Source organism: Eretmochelys imbricata, chromosome 20 (genome assembly GCF_965152235.1).
Source record: "Eretmochelys imbricata isolate rEreImb1 chromosome 20, rEreImb1.hap1, whole genome shotgun sequence".
Taxonomy (NCBI): Eukaryota; Metazoa; Chordata; order Testudines; family Cheloniidae; genus Eretmochelys; species Eretmochelys imbricata.
Genome location: NC_135591.1, coordinates 13,167,337 through 13,181,478, shown reverse-complemented (window position 1 = coordinate 13,181,478; position 14,142 = coordinate 13,167,337).

Here is a 14,142-nt window from a genome sequence, read left to right as displayed (position 1 = left end):
GCATGTGGCAAACCCTGCTGTCCCCAAAGTTCCCAGGCACCAGAACCCCTGTGCTGGGAGCAGGGGAAGGGTCTCTGGCCACTTGGCTTTGCTGTTGTTGGTTGCTCAGAGTCCCTAGAAGTCAGATCCCTCCATATGCCCCCCCACCCCCACACCCCCGGAGCTGCCTGCTGCCCCGTGCATCAAACACCCACTGCCTTTACCATACAAGTCCAGGAATGTGTGATTCCCTTCCCCTCCTTAGTCAGTGGAACATCCAGAGCTCAGGGCAGGAGCAGCCCGACCATTACTCAGCACTGCGTGGGGCCGGGGGAGGGAAGATTTAGCTGGCTTACCAGCACCGGCACTTCCCTTCCCCCGCTGTCCACTCCCCCCCCACCAACACTCCCGTAAGGAGCCAAGACATACAGGCCACAGCACAGCTGAAGGGGCAATGCTGGGCAGCATTTCACAGCTTCCAACCACTGCACAGAGAGCACAAGGGCAGACACCAGGGTGAGGGATGCAGGCTGGGTAGAGAGACACATAGGTGATGGGTGTGAGTAGGGATAGGTAGATAGATAGATTAGATTAGATAATGGGTGTGTACGGGAATAGATAGATAGATAATGTGTGTTCATGGGGACAGACAGATGCCTCCTCACAACCCCTTTATAATTGGTCATTATCATTATCCCCATTTTACAGATGGGGAAACAGAGGCTCCGAGCAGGGCTGGGACTTGCCCAAGGCCACCCTGCAAGCTGGTGGCAGAGATGGATCAGCCTGGCTGCCAGTCGTGTGCTCAAACCATTTCCCCGTTTCTAGGTCAGGGGACCTGTCTCGCTGTGATAATCCTCTCTTTGTTTTCTACAGCCCGTTACCCCCCCAAGGCTCCCAAAGAAGCAGACAGGCTGTATTTACAGAGGAATCTCCTATCTCCTCCCACCTCTCACTGAAATGCTGCCACCTCTGGGGTGGGACACAGCAGCTGTTTGACAGCACACAGCAACAGCACAGTTTAGGACAGGAAACGAAGGAGCCCTGTACCCCAGGGGAGATCTGGAGGTGGAATGTGATGACCCAAGCTGGCCTGAGGTCAAGCTCCTGGTGCTCGCACCCGACATTGTCCAAAAGCCCCAGGATATTTGAATAATGCCAAGGCCAGAACCTCAGGTGGCAGCTCATGCCGGCAGCACAGCACAGCGTCCCCAGCAGTGGGCTGGAGAGGTGACTGGTTACCCAAGCAAAGGGAATTCTGTGCCAGGAATGGACTCCCCAGGGTTTCTCTGCCCAGTGCTCTTCGGAGGCCTGCACTCCATGGCCTCTGCCTACCCCCAGGGACCGTCTGGGCACAGCCACCCCCAGGGATCGGGTCACTGCGGGCAGTTAATGACCCTGGCATCTCAGCGCTGCTCAGAGCTGGTGCCCAGCCTGTGATCAGCGCTGGGTGCATGGCTGTTATCCTCAGCACTGGCGGAGACACTGCGGGTTGCTCTGTGGCTTGTGGGGAGCCCGCAGACTCCTGCAGAGCTGCACTTAGAGTGCAGAGTGGCTTGTTTCCTAGCACCCAGCAGCCACTAGTCAGTGCTGGGGACGTCCTCCCAGAGCCGGGCAGGATCCTATTTATACTGAGGGTCCCAGGAAGCCCGACCCGGAGCGACCCAAGGAAGTTCCATGTTCCTCCAGCCCCCACAACACTTGGGCTGGGGGGCTCCAGGCCTGGACAGACCTTGGCGGCTGAGTGAGACCTTCTGGGCTGCTCTGGGGCCTGCGGCTCAAGGTGAGATCCTGGGGTTCCTGCTCCATCAAACAGCCCAGTGGTCGGGACAAGACCATCACCCCCCACTCTCCTCCCCACCCTGTACATCCCTTCCATCCCCCAAACTCACCTCACCCGGAGACCCCCAGTCACCTATCCCACCCGCCCCCTGATCTGCCCCGGTGCCCCTGTAGCTACGGTGGGGCCAATCAGTGTCACGGAGTGTGGAGGAGTCCGGGGCCTGCACCCCTCTTCCTGGGATTCACTGTGACTCTCAGCCAGCCAGTAAAACAGAAGGTTTATTGGACAACAGGAACACAGTCTAAAACAGAGCTTGTGGATACAACCAGGACCCCTCAGTCAAGTCCTTCTAGGGGAGCAGGGAGCTTAGACCCCAGCCCTGGGGTTCCCTGCGTTCCACCACCCAGCACCAAACTGAAACCAAAACCCCTCCCCAGCAGGCTGTCTCCTGCAGCCTTTTCCACATTCCCGGGCAGAGGTGTTACCTCCCCCTCCCCCTCCTGGCTCAGGTTACAGGCTCCCAGGTGTCCCATCCCCAGTGAAACTCCCCTGCCACATTCCCAGGTCAACACTCCCCCCTCCCTGCTGCGTCAAACTCAGCTAGCAGCAGTGCCCATGTGGCAGGTGATGGCTGGATGTGCAGAGACTGTGGGGGCCCCAGTCCAACAGGATGGGCACCCATGGCACTGGGATGGGGTTAGAGCCCATTGTTTCCCAGTCCACATCCAGCACACTGACCCTCATCCCCAGCTGGGCTCAGCCCTGGACAGGGATGGGGGCTGAGGGCTGCCGGGGGTTGAGGAGGGGACTGGGAACAGCCCTGGGCCGGGGAAGAGGCTGAAGGTGCCCTGAGCTGTGACTGGGATCCTAGTGGGGAGCCAGCTATGGTCACTCAATTAGGGTGAACTGCAAAGAATGGGGGTAGCCAAACCCCAAAAAGCTGGGGAATATTTCAATACATAGATTTACTAAGCCAGTATAAAACAGCTTCTTTATTACCTTACTGGTTACTCAGAAGTCCAAACAGCACGGTTCCTTTAAAGTGATCCAGCCTCAGGCCTCCATCCACATACCCATGTCAGATATGATGAAAATTTCTGTAAATCTTATTTCATCATATAAAAGAAAAGGTTCTAGCAATCCCAAAGGATCGGACACATGACCTCCCAGGTTAATGAATGTTTCAGATCTTACCCAAATACATGCTACAGACAATTCTTATTCACTAAACTAAAATTTATTAAAAAATGAAAGAGAGAGAGTATGGTGAAAAGATCAATACACATACAGACATGAGTTCAATTTGTTGAGGTTCAGATTCACAGCAGAGATGGTGAGCTTTGTAGTTGCAAAGAGTTCCTTTAGAATTCAGTTCATAGGTTATAGTCCAATGTCCAAATCTCATATTCAGGGCATGCCAGCATAACTGGGACCTCAGTCTTGCGACTCAGACTTCCCCTGATGAAGTCTAAGCAGATCTGAGATGACAGAATCAGGACCCAAGGAACTTTTATACAATTTCATGTCCTCTTTGACAAGTTGGGATTTCCCAGGGAACAAAAGGTAATTAGGATGACTTTGAAGGAGGTCCATCACTGGTACTTAGCCATACAAATTAACATAAGGCCATTTGCTTTTTCCTCCACCATTCACAGTACATTTCAAAGAGAGATGAATTCCGAGATATCCCGTGTTTGCAATTCATTTAAATGCTAGGAACTTCTTTTGACCTCTGAATTATCAGAATACAGCATAGACAGGGACTGTTGATTACATTGTGGACCCTACTCATACATATGTAAATACACAAAAATACAAATATTATCTTCCCACATATCTTTTGTGGGTTATTTATTTTGCAGGATGTTTAACCCTTTCTAGCCATGTGTCACACCCCCAACGCGAGACTGGTGTGGAAGGGCGAAATTACAGCTCCCAGATACACTTTAAGGACCTTTCAACATTGATATGAGCTGTGTTTACATTGAATTCTTTGTACGGCCAAATTATTGATGCATGCTTTGGCCCCAGCCAAAAACATAGTACATAGTCTGTGAAACACTTTAGTGACTCCAGGGTTTGGTCTATGTGTTGACTTAACGTAGCCATTAATATTTTTCAAAAAGAGAACTTACTCTGGCATTCAGCCATGAAGGCTGTGAGCTGTTGTACCTCAGTTTCCCTTTGTGCACAGCAGTTCAAGCTTGCAGTGGTTTTTCTACTGTGGAAAGTTTTAGAAATGTGTCTATGCATTAGCTGTAAAACCTTAACATTATTAGGCTTCTTAATACAAAGTGTGTTTTTATTGAACCAAACAGCATTGTACATTTTTACAGTTCTTGGTATCAGCACCACAGTCACAAAAGTTAACATTTGTATTAACATTAACATTAAATTCATTGCAGTTGTACATTCACAATAATTTTTGTCATGCCACGCCTTTGGCGATAGATGGGACACATATTCCAATTCTGGCACCAGACCACCTAGTTTCCAAGTACATAAATCGGAAGGGGTATTTCTCTATGGTTCTCCAGGTGCTTGTGGATCACCGTGGGCGTTTCATGGACATCAACGCAGGCTGGTCCGGAAAGGTGCATCACGCATGCATCTTTCAGAACACAGGCCTGTCCAGGAAGCTGTGAGCCGGGACTTTCTTCCCAGACCAGAAGATCATCGTAGGGGAAGTTGAAATGCCCGTTGTGATCCTTGGAGACCCTGCTTACCCTTTAATGCCATGGCTCATGAAACCCTACACAGGGAGCTTTGACAACAGCAAGGAGCGGTTCAACAACATGCTGAGTCAGTGCAGAATGACTGTTGAGTGTGCTTTTGGCCATTTAAAGGGCTGCTGGCGCTGTCCGTATGGGAAGCTGGACCTGGCCGATGACAACATCCCTACGGTTATAGCCGCGTGCTGTACCTTCCATAACATTTGTGGAGCGAAGGGTGAAAGCTTCACTCAGGCATGGATCATGGAGGTTCAACACCTGGAGGTTGAATTAGAAAAGCCAGAGACTAGCGCTATTAGAGGGGCCAAGCGCAGGGCTGTAAGGATTAGGGATGCCTTGAGGGAGCAATTCGATGCTGAAAGCCACAAGTAATGTTTGGTGTCCTGCATGGGAGTGAAGTGCAGTGGCTCCAGTGCTAGTAGGCATCTGTGTTTGCTATGTACGATGCACTGACTTGCAGTGCCTCTTGCTTTCCTGGGCTATGGTATCTTTTACTTAATGCAATAAAGAATGTTTTCAAAGCCAAAAAATTCATTTATTGGAAAGAAACACAACTGCTGGGGAAACAGAAAGGGCATGACACATCTGTACTGTGTGGGAGGAGGGAAAGGGGCGGGGTGGGGAACGGGACAATCACAGATTGGCATATGTCCTGTTATCATACTCAGCCTTCCTGTCTGGAGTGCTGCGCAATGAGTGCTGCACTTCAGACTGGCTAAAATGCCTGGTGATGGGGGTTGAGTGCAGTGGGTCAGGGTCATAGTTTGCAGGGCTGGGTGGTGAAGCTACAGGTGTTGGAAGCAGCTGGTGGTGGTACGAAACCACATGTTGGAGGAAGTGGGATGGTGGTGACATGGGAACACAAAGGAAAGAATTTTTGGACAAGGGCTGCAGGGGGCGGTGGGCACAGATCTGCTCTGTCTGCAGTGCTATGAGCACCTGTATCGAGTCTGCTTGGCGCTCCATAATGCTTATGAGCTGCTCCGTGCTTTGGTGCCGGCAATCTGCATTCTGCTGGTGGAGCCGCCTTTCAGTCTCCCGCCATTCCTGCGCTTTTTGATTTTCATTAAGGGACTGCTGCATGACTCCAGCCAGGGTGCAGCAAGCTTTATGCTTCTTGTGGAAGTGGATTACCACAGCTGTGGAGTCTGAGTGCTCTGCGTGCCTTGCCAATGTGGACACCTCAGGAGTTAGGGCGCCCGGGTCTGATTTAATGCACTCTAACTTGCAAGTGTAGACAAGGCCTAAGGGTGAGAGTTTGCCTGCTCTCCCCTGCATCCTGGTGAGTTCAGTTATAAAGCTGTTCTGCTCTGAAAAACCCGTAACCAAGTCTTTCCTCAGCACCTGAGTCACAGACTGCTCTATTGATTCTTTGAGGAGACTCTCCTGTCCCAACAACATTGTCTTCCCAACCAGCCGGTCCAGCACAGCCACTTGGTCATAGGGCCATTCAAATTCCCTAACAATTTTCATTCCATCTAAAACTTCTCAAAGTGATCCACGCTGGGCCTTTCCAAAGCAAAGCTGGTGGATCTGTACACCTCAGAAAGGCTCTGGCAGTTAGGAACTGAAACAAGACTCCCAAACAAACTGTTGCTTTCTCTATACAGTGATTCACCCTGAGTTGACTCAATCAAATCACTTCCACACCCATCAGTTGCAGCGAACTGCTTGCAAAAAGCACCCTGAAGATTTTCCTCTTCAGGAATCTTTCTAAACAACAACCCATTTTTCACAGAAATTCTGCCCTTACCCTTTTCACCTACGGCTTGCTCTAAAGGAACATTTTCCTGAGCAACAACAGACTCTTCCTGGGTTTTCCTTAAATCCAGAATCACCTCTGTCCCACCAGGAGGATTTTCACAAAATCCCCTTTCAGGTAAATTGCTAGACTTCATAGTCACAAGATTAGAAGCATTCTCTTCCTTGTTACAAGTTTCCATACTGTCAGTGGGTAACATAGTCAAATTACCTTCATGCTTTCCTTGTGCCCTGGCGATGATATCATATCTTTACCCAGTCACACACTAGCAACAGGCAAAATAGAAGCACCTGAATCACTTGGTCTCTAGGAGCTATTTATGACATTAACTGGATGCAACCTAGTTACAATGTCATCATCCCTAGCAGACACAAATTTAGGACCACTTCCTTCCTGGGCTTTAGTTGTATCCAGAATCAACTCTGGGTCAATTGATAAATTTTCAAACATCATAGGCTGACAGGCTTTTTCTGTCTGCTTTACAGACAGAAAAGAGCTGGAGAAACATTCCCCTTTAACAGACAAACAGCTTGGAATATTCTTTCCCTTGTCCCAGCACACATGGCTGTTCACGGACAATTGATTGGAGATTGGAGTAGCTCCCTTCATAGGCAAGTCATTACCCCTAACAGACACAGGAACATTTCCTTCACTGTCACAATTATTCACACTGGTAACAGGTAAGGTGTAGGGATACTCATGTTCCACTAACCTTGCCTTCCCAAACTGCTGATTAGACAACGCCATCAGCCCAGACGTCTGCCTAGGCTCATCTAAACTTTCTTTGCCTTTCCCTCCCTTACCAGATACACTGCTGTTTTCCACAAATAGTGTCTTATTACACCGAGCTACTTTAAGAACATCACTTTTACCTGGATGAGGTTAACCTTCCCAAGCTTTACTAACCAACAATCCATCACTCACCAAGACTGTCCCCCTTCCTTCCTCAGTTAGGGCTTAACCTGATCACCAATTTTAATTTGCTCTAGAGAAACATGTTCCTGAGCCTTATCTAATGCCAGATTCACTTCTGAGATACCAGACAGACACTAAGAAATTTCTTCCACATATGCACTGCTTCTTTGCACAGATAAACAGCTATTTTCCTCATACAAACATTTGGAGAAACCCTCCGTAGGCAAATCCTTGTCCCTAGTAGACACAGGTTCAGGATTATTTCTTTCCTGTGACTGGTTTATATCATCAACTTGACTGAACAAAGCTTTAATATCATCCCCAATCAAAAGATCGCTAGGTAATAACTTTCTTACACCAGCTATAACATGTTTAACACCATTCCATTCAAGATGGATTCTAGCTAAAGGCACACTTAGTAAACTCATAGAGGTTTACAATATTCACAGTCTTATTTGGTAAATAATCTTCCTCTTTGACAAGATCTGCTTTACAAGAGTGATGTTAGAAGCTGTACGTGACATTCTATACCTTGGGGAGCGTCCTGTAACCCCCATATTCCTCATTTTCATATATTTGTGATCTTACATATAAAGCAAGCCTTGTAAGGTTATGATCTGCTGTTATGATTCTCTATCCATAGATGTGTATCAATAATGCATATGAAGTTATGAGAATTGTGTTGTATGGTGGTCACTAAAACATGCTGCAAGTTGGGGAATCAGCCAGATATTAGCTCCCCAGAGGCAACAGCAAGGAAAGTAGCCAACGCCCTGGTGGGGTGTCAAACAACCCATCAACAGCCTTTGTCCAGCAAGGGAGCTAAAATTCAATGATTCATCTGCATGAGAACACACCAGGGGAATTGCTCAACCTTGCTTGGAGAGACTCAGCAATGCCCCCCAGACATGCCTGGACTTGTGCTCCCCAAGCACATGGACTGAGGGTATAAAACAGGCAGAGTGGACACATACTGGGCCCTTCTCCTGCCCCCACCTTCGCTGCAAGCAACTAAGACACTGAGAAGAAGACAAGACTCCAACACAGGAGACTGGCCCAGGTTTAAGGAACAAACCTGTATATGAAGGACTGCAATATCCAGTGGGGTGAGAAAAACTGCTTCATCTAGTTGCTGCCCAATCTAATAGGGTTGAGAGTTTAGGCTGCATGCTTATATTTTATTTCTTTTGGTAACCATTCTGACTTTTTGCCTATCACTTAATATCACTTAAAATCTAACTTTGTAGTGAATAAATTTATTTGTTTATGCTACTGAAGCAGTGTGTTTGGTTTGAAGCCTGGAACATATCCATTTATTTGTTAAATTGGTGAACTCTTGTAAGCTTGCAGCGTCCAGCGGGCATAACTGGACACGGCAAGAAGGAGGTTCCTAGGGTTGTGTCTGAGACCGGAGATATTGGCTCGTATCATAGAATCATAGAATCATAGAATATCAGGGTTGGAAGGGACCTCAGAAGGTCATCTAGTCCAACCCCCTGCTCAAAAGCAGGACCCATACCCAATTAAATCATCCCAGCCAGGGCTTTGTCAAGCCTGACCTTAAAAACTTCTAAGGAAGGAGATTCCACCACCTCCCTAGGCAACGCATTCCAGTGTTTCACCACCCTCCTAGTGAAAAAGTTTTTCCTAATATCCAACCTAAACCTCCCCCACTGCAACTTGAGACCATTACTCCTTGTCCTGTCCTCTTCCACCACTGAGAATAGTCTAGAACCATCCTCTCTGGAACCACCTCTCAGGTAGTTGAAAGCAGCTATCAAATCCCCCCTCATTCTTCTCTTCTGCAGACTAAACAATCCCAGTTCCCTCAGCCTCTCCTCATAACTCATGTGTTCCAGACCCCTAATCATTTTTGTTGCCCTTCGCTGGATTCTCTCCAATTTATCCACATCCTTCTTGTAGTGTGGGGCCCAAAACTGGACACAGTACTCCAGATGAGGCCTCACCAATGTCGAATAGAGGGGGACGATCACGTCCCTCGATCTGCTCGCTATGCCCCTACGTATACATCCCAAAATGCCATTGGCCTTCTTGGCAACAAGGGCACACTGTTGACTCATATCCAGCTTCTCGTCCACTGTCACCCCTAGGTCCTTTTCTGCAGAACTGCTGCCTAGCCATTCGGTCCCTAGTCTGTAGCTGTGCATTGGGTTCTTCCGTCCTAAGTGCAGGACCCTGCACTTATCCTTATTGAACCTCATCAGATTTCTTTTGGCCCAGTCCTCCAATTTGTCTAGGTCCCTCTGTATCCTATCCCTGCCCTCCAGCGTATCTACCACTCCTCCCAGTTTAGTATCATCCGCAAATTTGCTGAGAGTGCAATCCATACCATCCTCCAGATCATTTATGAAGATATTGAACAAAACCGGCCCCAGGACCGACCCCTGGGGCACTCCACTTGACACCGGCTGCCAACTAGACATGGAGCCATTGACCACTACCCGTTGAGCCCGACAATCTAGCCAACTTTCTACCCACCTTATGGTGCATTCATCCAGCCCATACTTCCTTAACTTGCTGACAAGAATACTGTGGGAGACCGTGTCAAAAGCTTTGCTAAAGTCAAGATACAATACATCCACTGCTTTCCCTTCATCCACAGAACCAGTAATCTCATCATAGAAGGCGATTAGATTAGTCAGGCATGACCTTGCCTTGATGAATCCATGCTGGCTGTTCCTGATCACTTTCCTCTCATGTAAGTGCTTCAGGATTGATTCTTTGAGGACCTGCTCCATGATTTTTCCAGGGACTGAGGTGAGGCTTACTGGCCTGTAGTTTCCAGGATCCTCCTTCTTCCCTTTTTTAAAGATTGGCACTACATGAGCCTTTTTCCAGTCATCCGGGACTTCCCCCGTTCGCCATGAGTTTTCAAAGATAATGGTCAATGGCTCTGCAATCACAGCCGCCAGTTCCTTTAGCACTCTCGGATGCAACTCATCCGGCCCCATGGACTTGTGCACGTCCAGCTTTTCTAAATAGTCCCTAACCACCTCTTTCGCCACAGAGGGCTGGCCATCTATTCCCCATGTTGTGATGCCCAGCACAGCAGTCTGGGAGCTGACCTTGTTCGTGGAGACAGGAAAAAAAAGCATTGAGTACATTAGCTTTTTCCACATCCTCCGTCACTAGGTTGCCTCCCTCATTCATTAAGTTGTCATTAGTTTGCACAATCCAAGGAGCAGCTTACATGCCAGAGGCTGTGCATGAACAGCCCCGGAGTGGGGGTTGTCACAGCAGAGCTGGGTAAGGCTGGCTCCCAGAGTCAAGGATTCATAGAATCATAGAATATCAGGGTTGGAAGGGACCTCAGGAGGTCATCTAGTCCAACTCCCTGCTCAAAGCAGGACTGATCCCTGACTAAATCATCCCAGCCAGGGCTTTGTCAAGCCTGACCTTAAAAACTTCTAGGGAAGAAGATTCCACCACCTCCCTAGGTAAAGCATTCCAGTGTTTCACCACCCTCTTAGTGAAAAAGTTTTTCCTAATATCCAACCTAAATCTCCCCCACTGCAAGTTGAGACCATTACTCCTTGTTCTGTCATCTGCTACCACTGAGAACAGTCTAGAGCCATCCTCTTTGGAACCCCCTTTCAGGTAGTTGAAAGCAGCTATCAAATCCCCCCATATTCTTCTCTTCTAAAGACTAAACATCCCCAGTTCCCTCAGCCTCTCCTCATAAGTCATGTGTTCCAGACCCCTAATCATTTTTGTTGCCCCCCGCTGGTCTCTTTCCAATTTTTCCACATCCTTCTTGTAGTGTGGGGCCCAAAACTGGACACAGTACTTCAGTGAGGCCTCACCAATGTCAAATAGAGGGGAATAATTACATCCCTCGATCTGCTGGCAATGCCCCTACTTATACATCCCAAAATGCTATTGGCCTTCTTGGCAACAAGGGCACACTGTTGACTCATATCCAGCTTCTCGTCCACTGTCACCCCTAGGTCCTTTTCTGCAGAACTGCTGCCGAGCCATTTGGTCCCTAGTTTGTAGCGGTGCATTGGATTCTTCCGTCCTAAGTGCAGGACTCTGCACTTGTCCTTGTTGAACCTCATCAGATTTCTTTTGGCCCAATCCTCCAATTTGTCTAGGTCCCTCTGTATCCTATCCCTGCCCTCCAGAGTATCTACCACTCCTCCCAGTTTAGTGTCATCTGCAAACTTGCTGAGTGTGCAATCCACACCATCCTCCAGATCATTTATGAAGATATTGAACAAAACCGGCCCCAGGACCGACCCCTGGGGCACTCCACTTGATACCGGCTGCCAACTAGACATGGAGCCATTGATCACTACCCGTTGAGCCCAACAATCTAGCCAGCTTTCTATCCACTTTATAGTCCACCTTGTAGATTGGAGTGACCTAACAACTCACAGGTCCGTATACCAATGTTACACTGTAATTTGCCCTAAACAGCTTTTACCATTGACTTTTACATTCTGTACACAAGTTATGGGGTTACCTTCACCCGAGCTCACAGTAAAAGCATTTACATAAAGGCGGCAGTGTTGGGGTAAATTTGGTTACACACAGACAACTGCTTAGAGTCAAACAACATACCAACATTGTTACAAACTGGATAGATTCTATCCCCATTTTTGCTGTTCAGAGGAGCTTGCTTTTCAGGATGATACAGTTCCTGTTGTTCTTTGTTCTCTGGAATAGGAGCTTAAGTCTGTCCACTTTTGCCATAGTTTTTAGTTCCTGCAATCGAATATATGCCATTCTTTGTTCATGTTCAAAACACAGGTGTTCTCTTTTAGCAACTTCTCCTTCCATATCAGCTATCTTTTTGCTTTTGTTCAAGTTCTAGGTGCTGGTTTCTCACCCCAAGCATTTTTGCTGGGTCTGCTTCCTTATCACTGGCAATTAACAGATTTTTCAGTTGCTGCTCTGGAGCCTTTTGCTTAAAATACAACCCTATCTGTGAGCACAATTCTTCCAGGCTTTTTCTGTCAGGATCTTGATCATGAGTCACTCACTGTAACTGATTTTTAACCCTTAAACTCTCCAATATCAAAATTAAATTTTGACAAGCGAGTGGTTCTTATCCAAAAACCCAATTAACCTCTGGTAATGTTTATCCGAGCAGGCCTGCACCACTGTGACTGGGGTCCTAGGGTGGAGCCAGCTGTGGTCACTCAATTAGGGTGAACTGCAAAGAATGGGGCAGCCAAACCCCAAAAAGCTGGTGGATATTCCAATACTTAGATTTACCAACCCAGCATAAAACAGCTTTTTTTTATTACCTTACTGGTTACTCAGAAGTCCAAACAACACAGTTCCCTTAAAGTGATCCAGCCTCAGGCCTCCATCTAAGTACCCACGTCAAATATGATGAAAATTTCTGTAAACCTTATTTCATCATATAAAAGGAAAGGTTCTACCAATCCCAAAGGATTGGACACATTACCTCCCAGGTTAATGAATGTTTCAGATCTTACCCAAATACACGCTATGGACAATTCTTATCCATTAAACTAAAATTTATTAAAAAACAAAAGAGAGAAAGTCTGGTTAAAGGTCAATGCATCTGATGACGTGAGCTGTAGCTCACGAAAGCTTATGCGCAAATAAATTGGTTAGTCTCTAAGGTGCCACAAGTACTCCTTTTCTTTTTGCAATATACATACAGACATGAGTTCAATTCATTGAGGTTCAGATTCACAGCAGAGATGGTGAGCTTTGTAGTTGCAAAGAGTTTCTTTAGAACTCAGTTCATAGGTTATAGTCCAATGTCCAAATCTCATATTCAGGGCAAAAACACAAATATTATCTCCCCACGTCTTCTGTGGGTTATCTGTTTTGCAGGATGTTTAACCCTTTCTATCCATGTGTCACGGTGGCCCTGGGCTGAGGAAGGGACTGGGAACAGCCCTGGGCTGGAGAGGAGGCTGAGGGTGCCCTGAGCTGCGGATGGGGATTAAGGGGGCCCCTGGGCCAAGAAGAGGTATGTCCTTGGGTCAGGTAGGAGGCTGAGGGTGCACTGGCACCAGGGCTCCCTGTGCTTGGTTGTGGGGCCATTGGCTTTGCAAGGCTCAGGGACAGGTCCTGCACAGAAGCTTGCCCATAGGGGATGCTGCAGCCTGATCTTCCTGGGGTGGTTACAGCTTTGGGGTGCCCAATGCTGCCTGTGGCTGTGTGGGTACCAGGGTGTCACTGCAGGGGGCAGCACAGGAGTCCCATTGTGTGCTCCGGGTGGTCCATTCCCCCCTGCCAAGGGGGCAGGCTGGGCTCTTGGTTCTTCTCCAGGATTTTGGGGTGCGGATGATGTCCTGGCTCAGCCTATTAGGGAAGGTTGGGGACAGTTGCCCAGTTGCGGTCCAGCCCTAGATCGGGAGGTGGACAGATCTGCACTGAGCCAATCTCTCTATGGAGCTGGACCCAGCAGAAGTCTGCTCTGCCCCTCAGGGAGGCTGGGCACAGTCCGGCAGCACGTTTCCTGGGGAGAGATGATTATGTGATCTGGGATGAAGCGGTGGATAATGGGACCCTCCCAGTATGCCCAGTCCCCTTTAATGCTCTCCTGTTTGGGGGGCCCTGTGGCTGTGCCTGGAGAATGCCTATGGTATTGCCTTGGCTGGGAGCAGGGAGCTTGTGGGAAAGCTCATGAGAGCCCCCCAAGTGGATTTTGGGACCCATGGAGCAGCTGGGGAAGGTGTAGGTTGAGTGCAATGGGGAACCAGGCAGGCCAGGATCTGACACTGACCCCCTGGGTGGCCCTGCCTCAGTTTCCCCCAGTGAAAGATGCTCTGGGTGAGCTGTGCTATTCACACCAGTGTCTGAGCTGTGGGGCATCCAAGCATTGCCCAGGGCTGAGGAAACATGCTGGAGCAAACAGCTGACCTGGGAGCCAGGGATTCTCTCCTGAGAGGCCTGCTTGGCAGGCCCCAAGCTGCGCACCCCCCCGGGGGGCGCTGGCTTGGAGCCCTGCTTTTGTCTCCCAG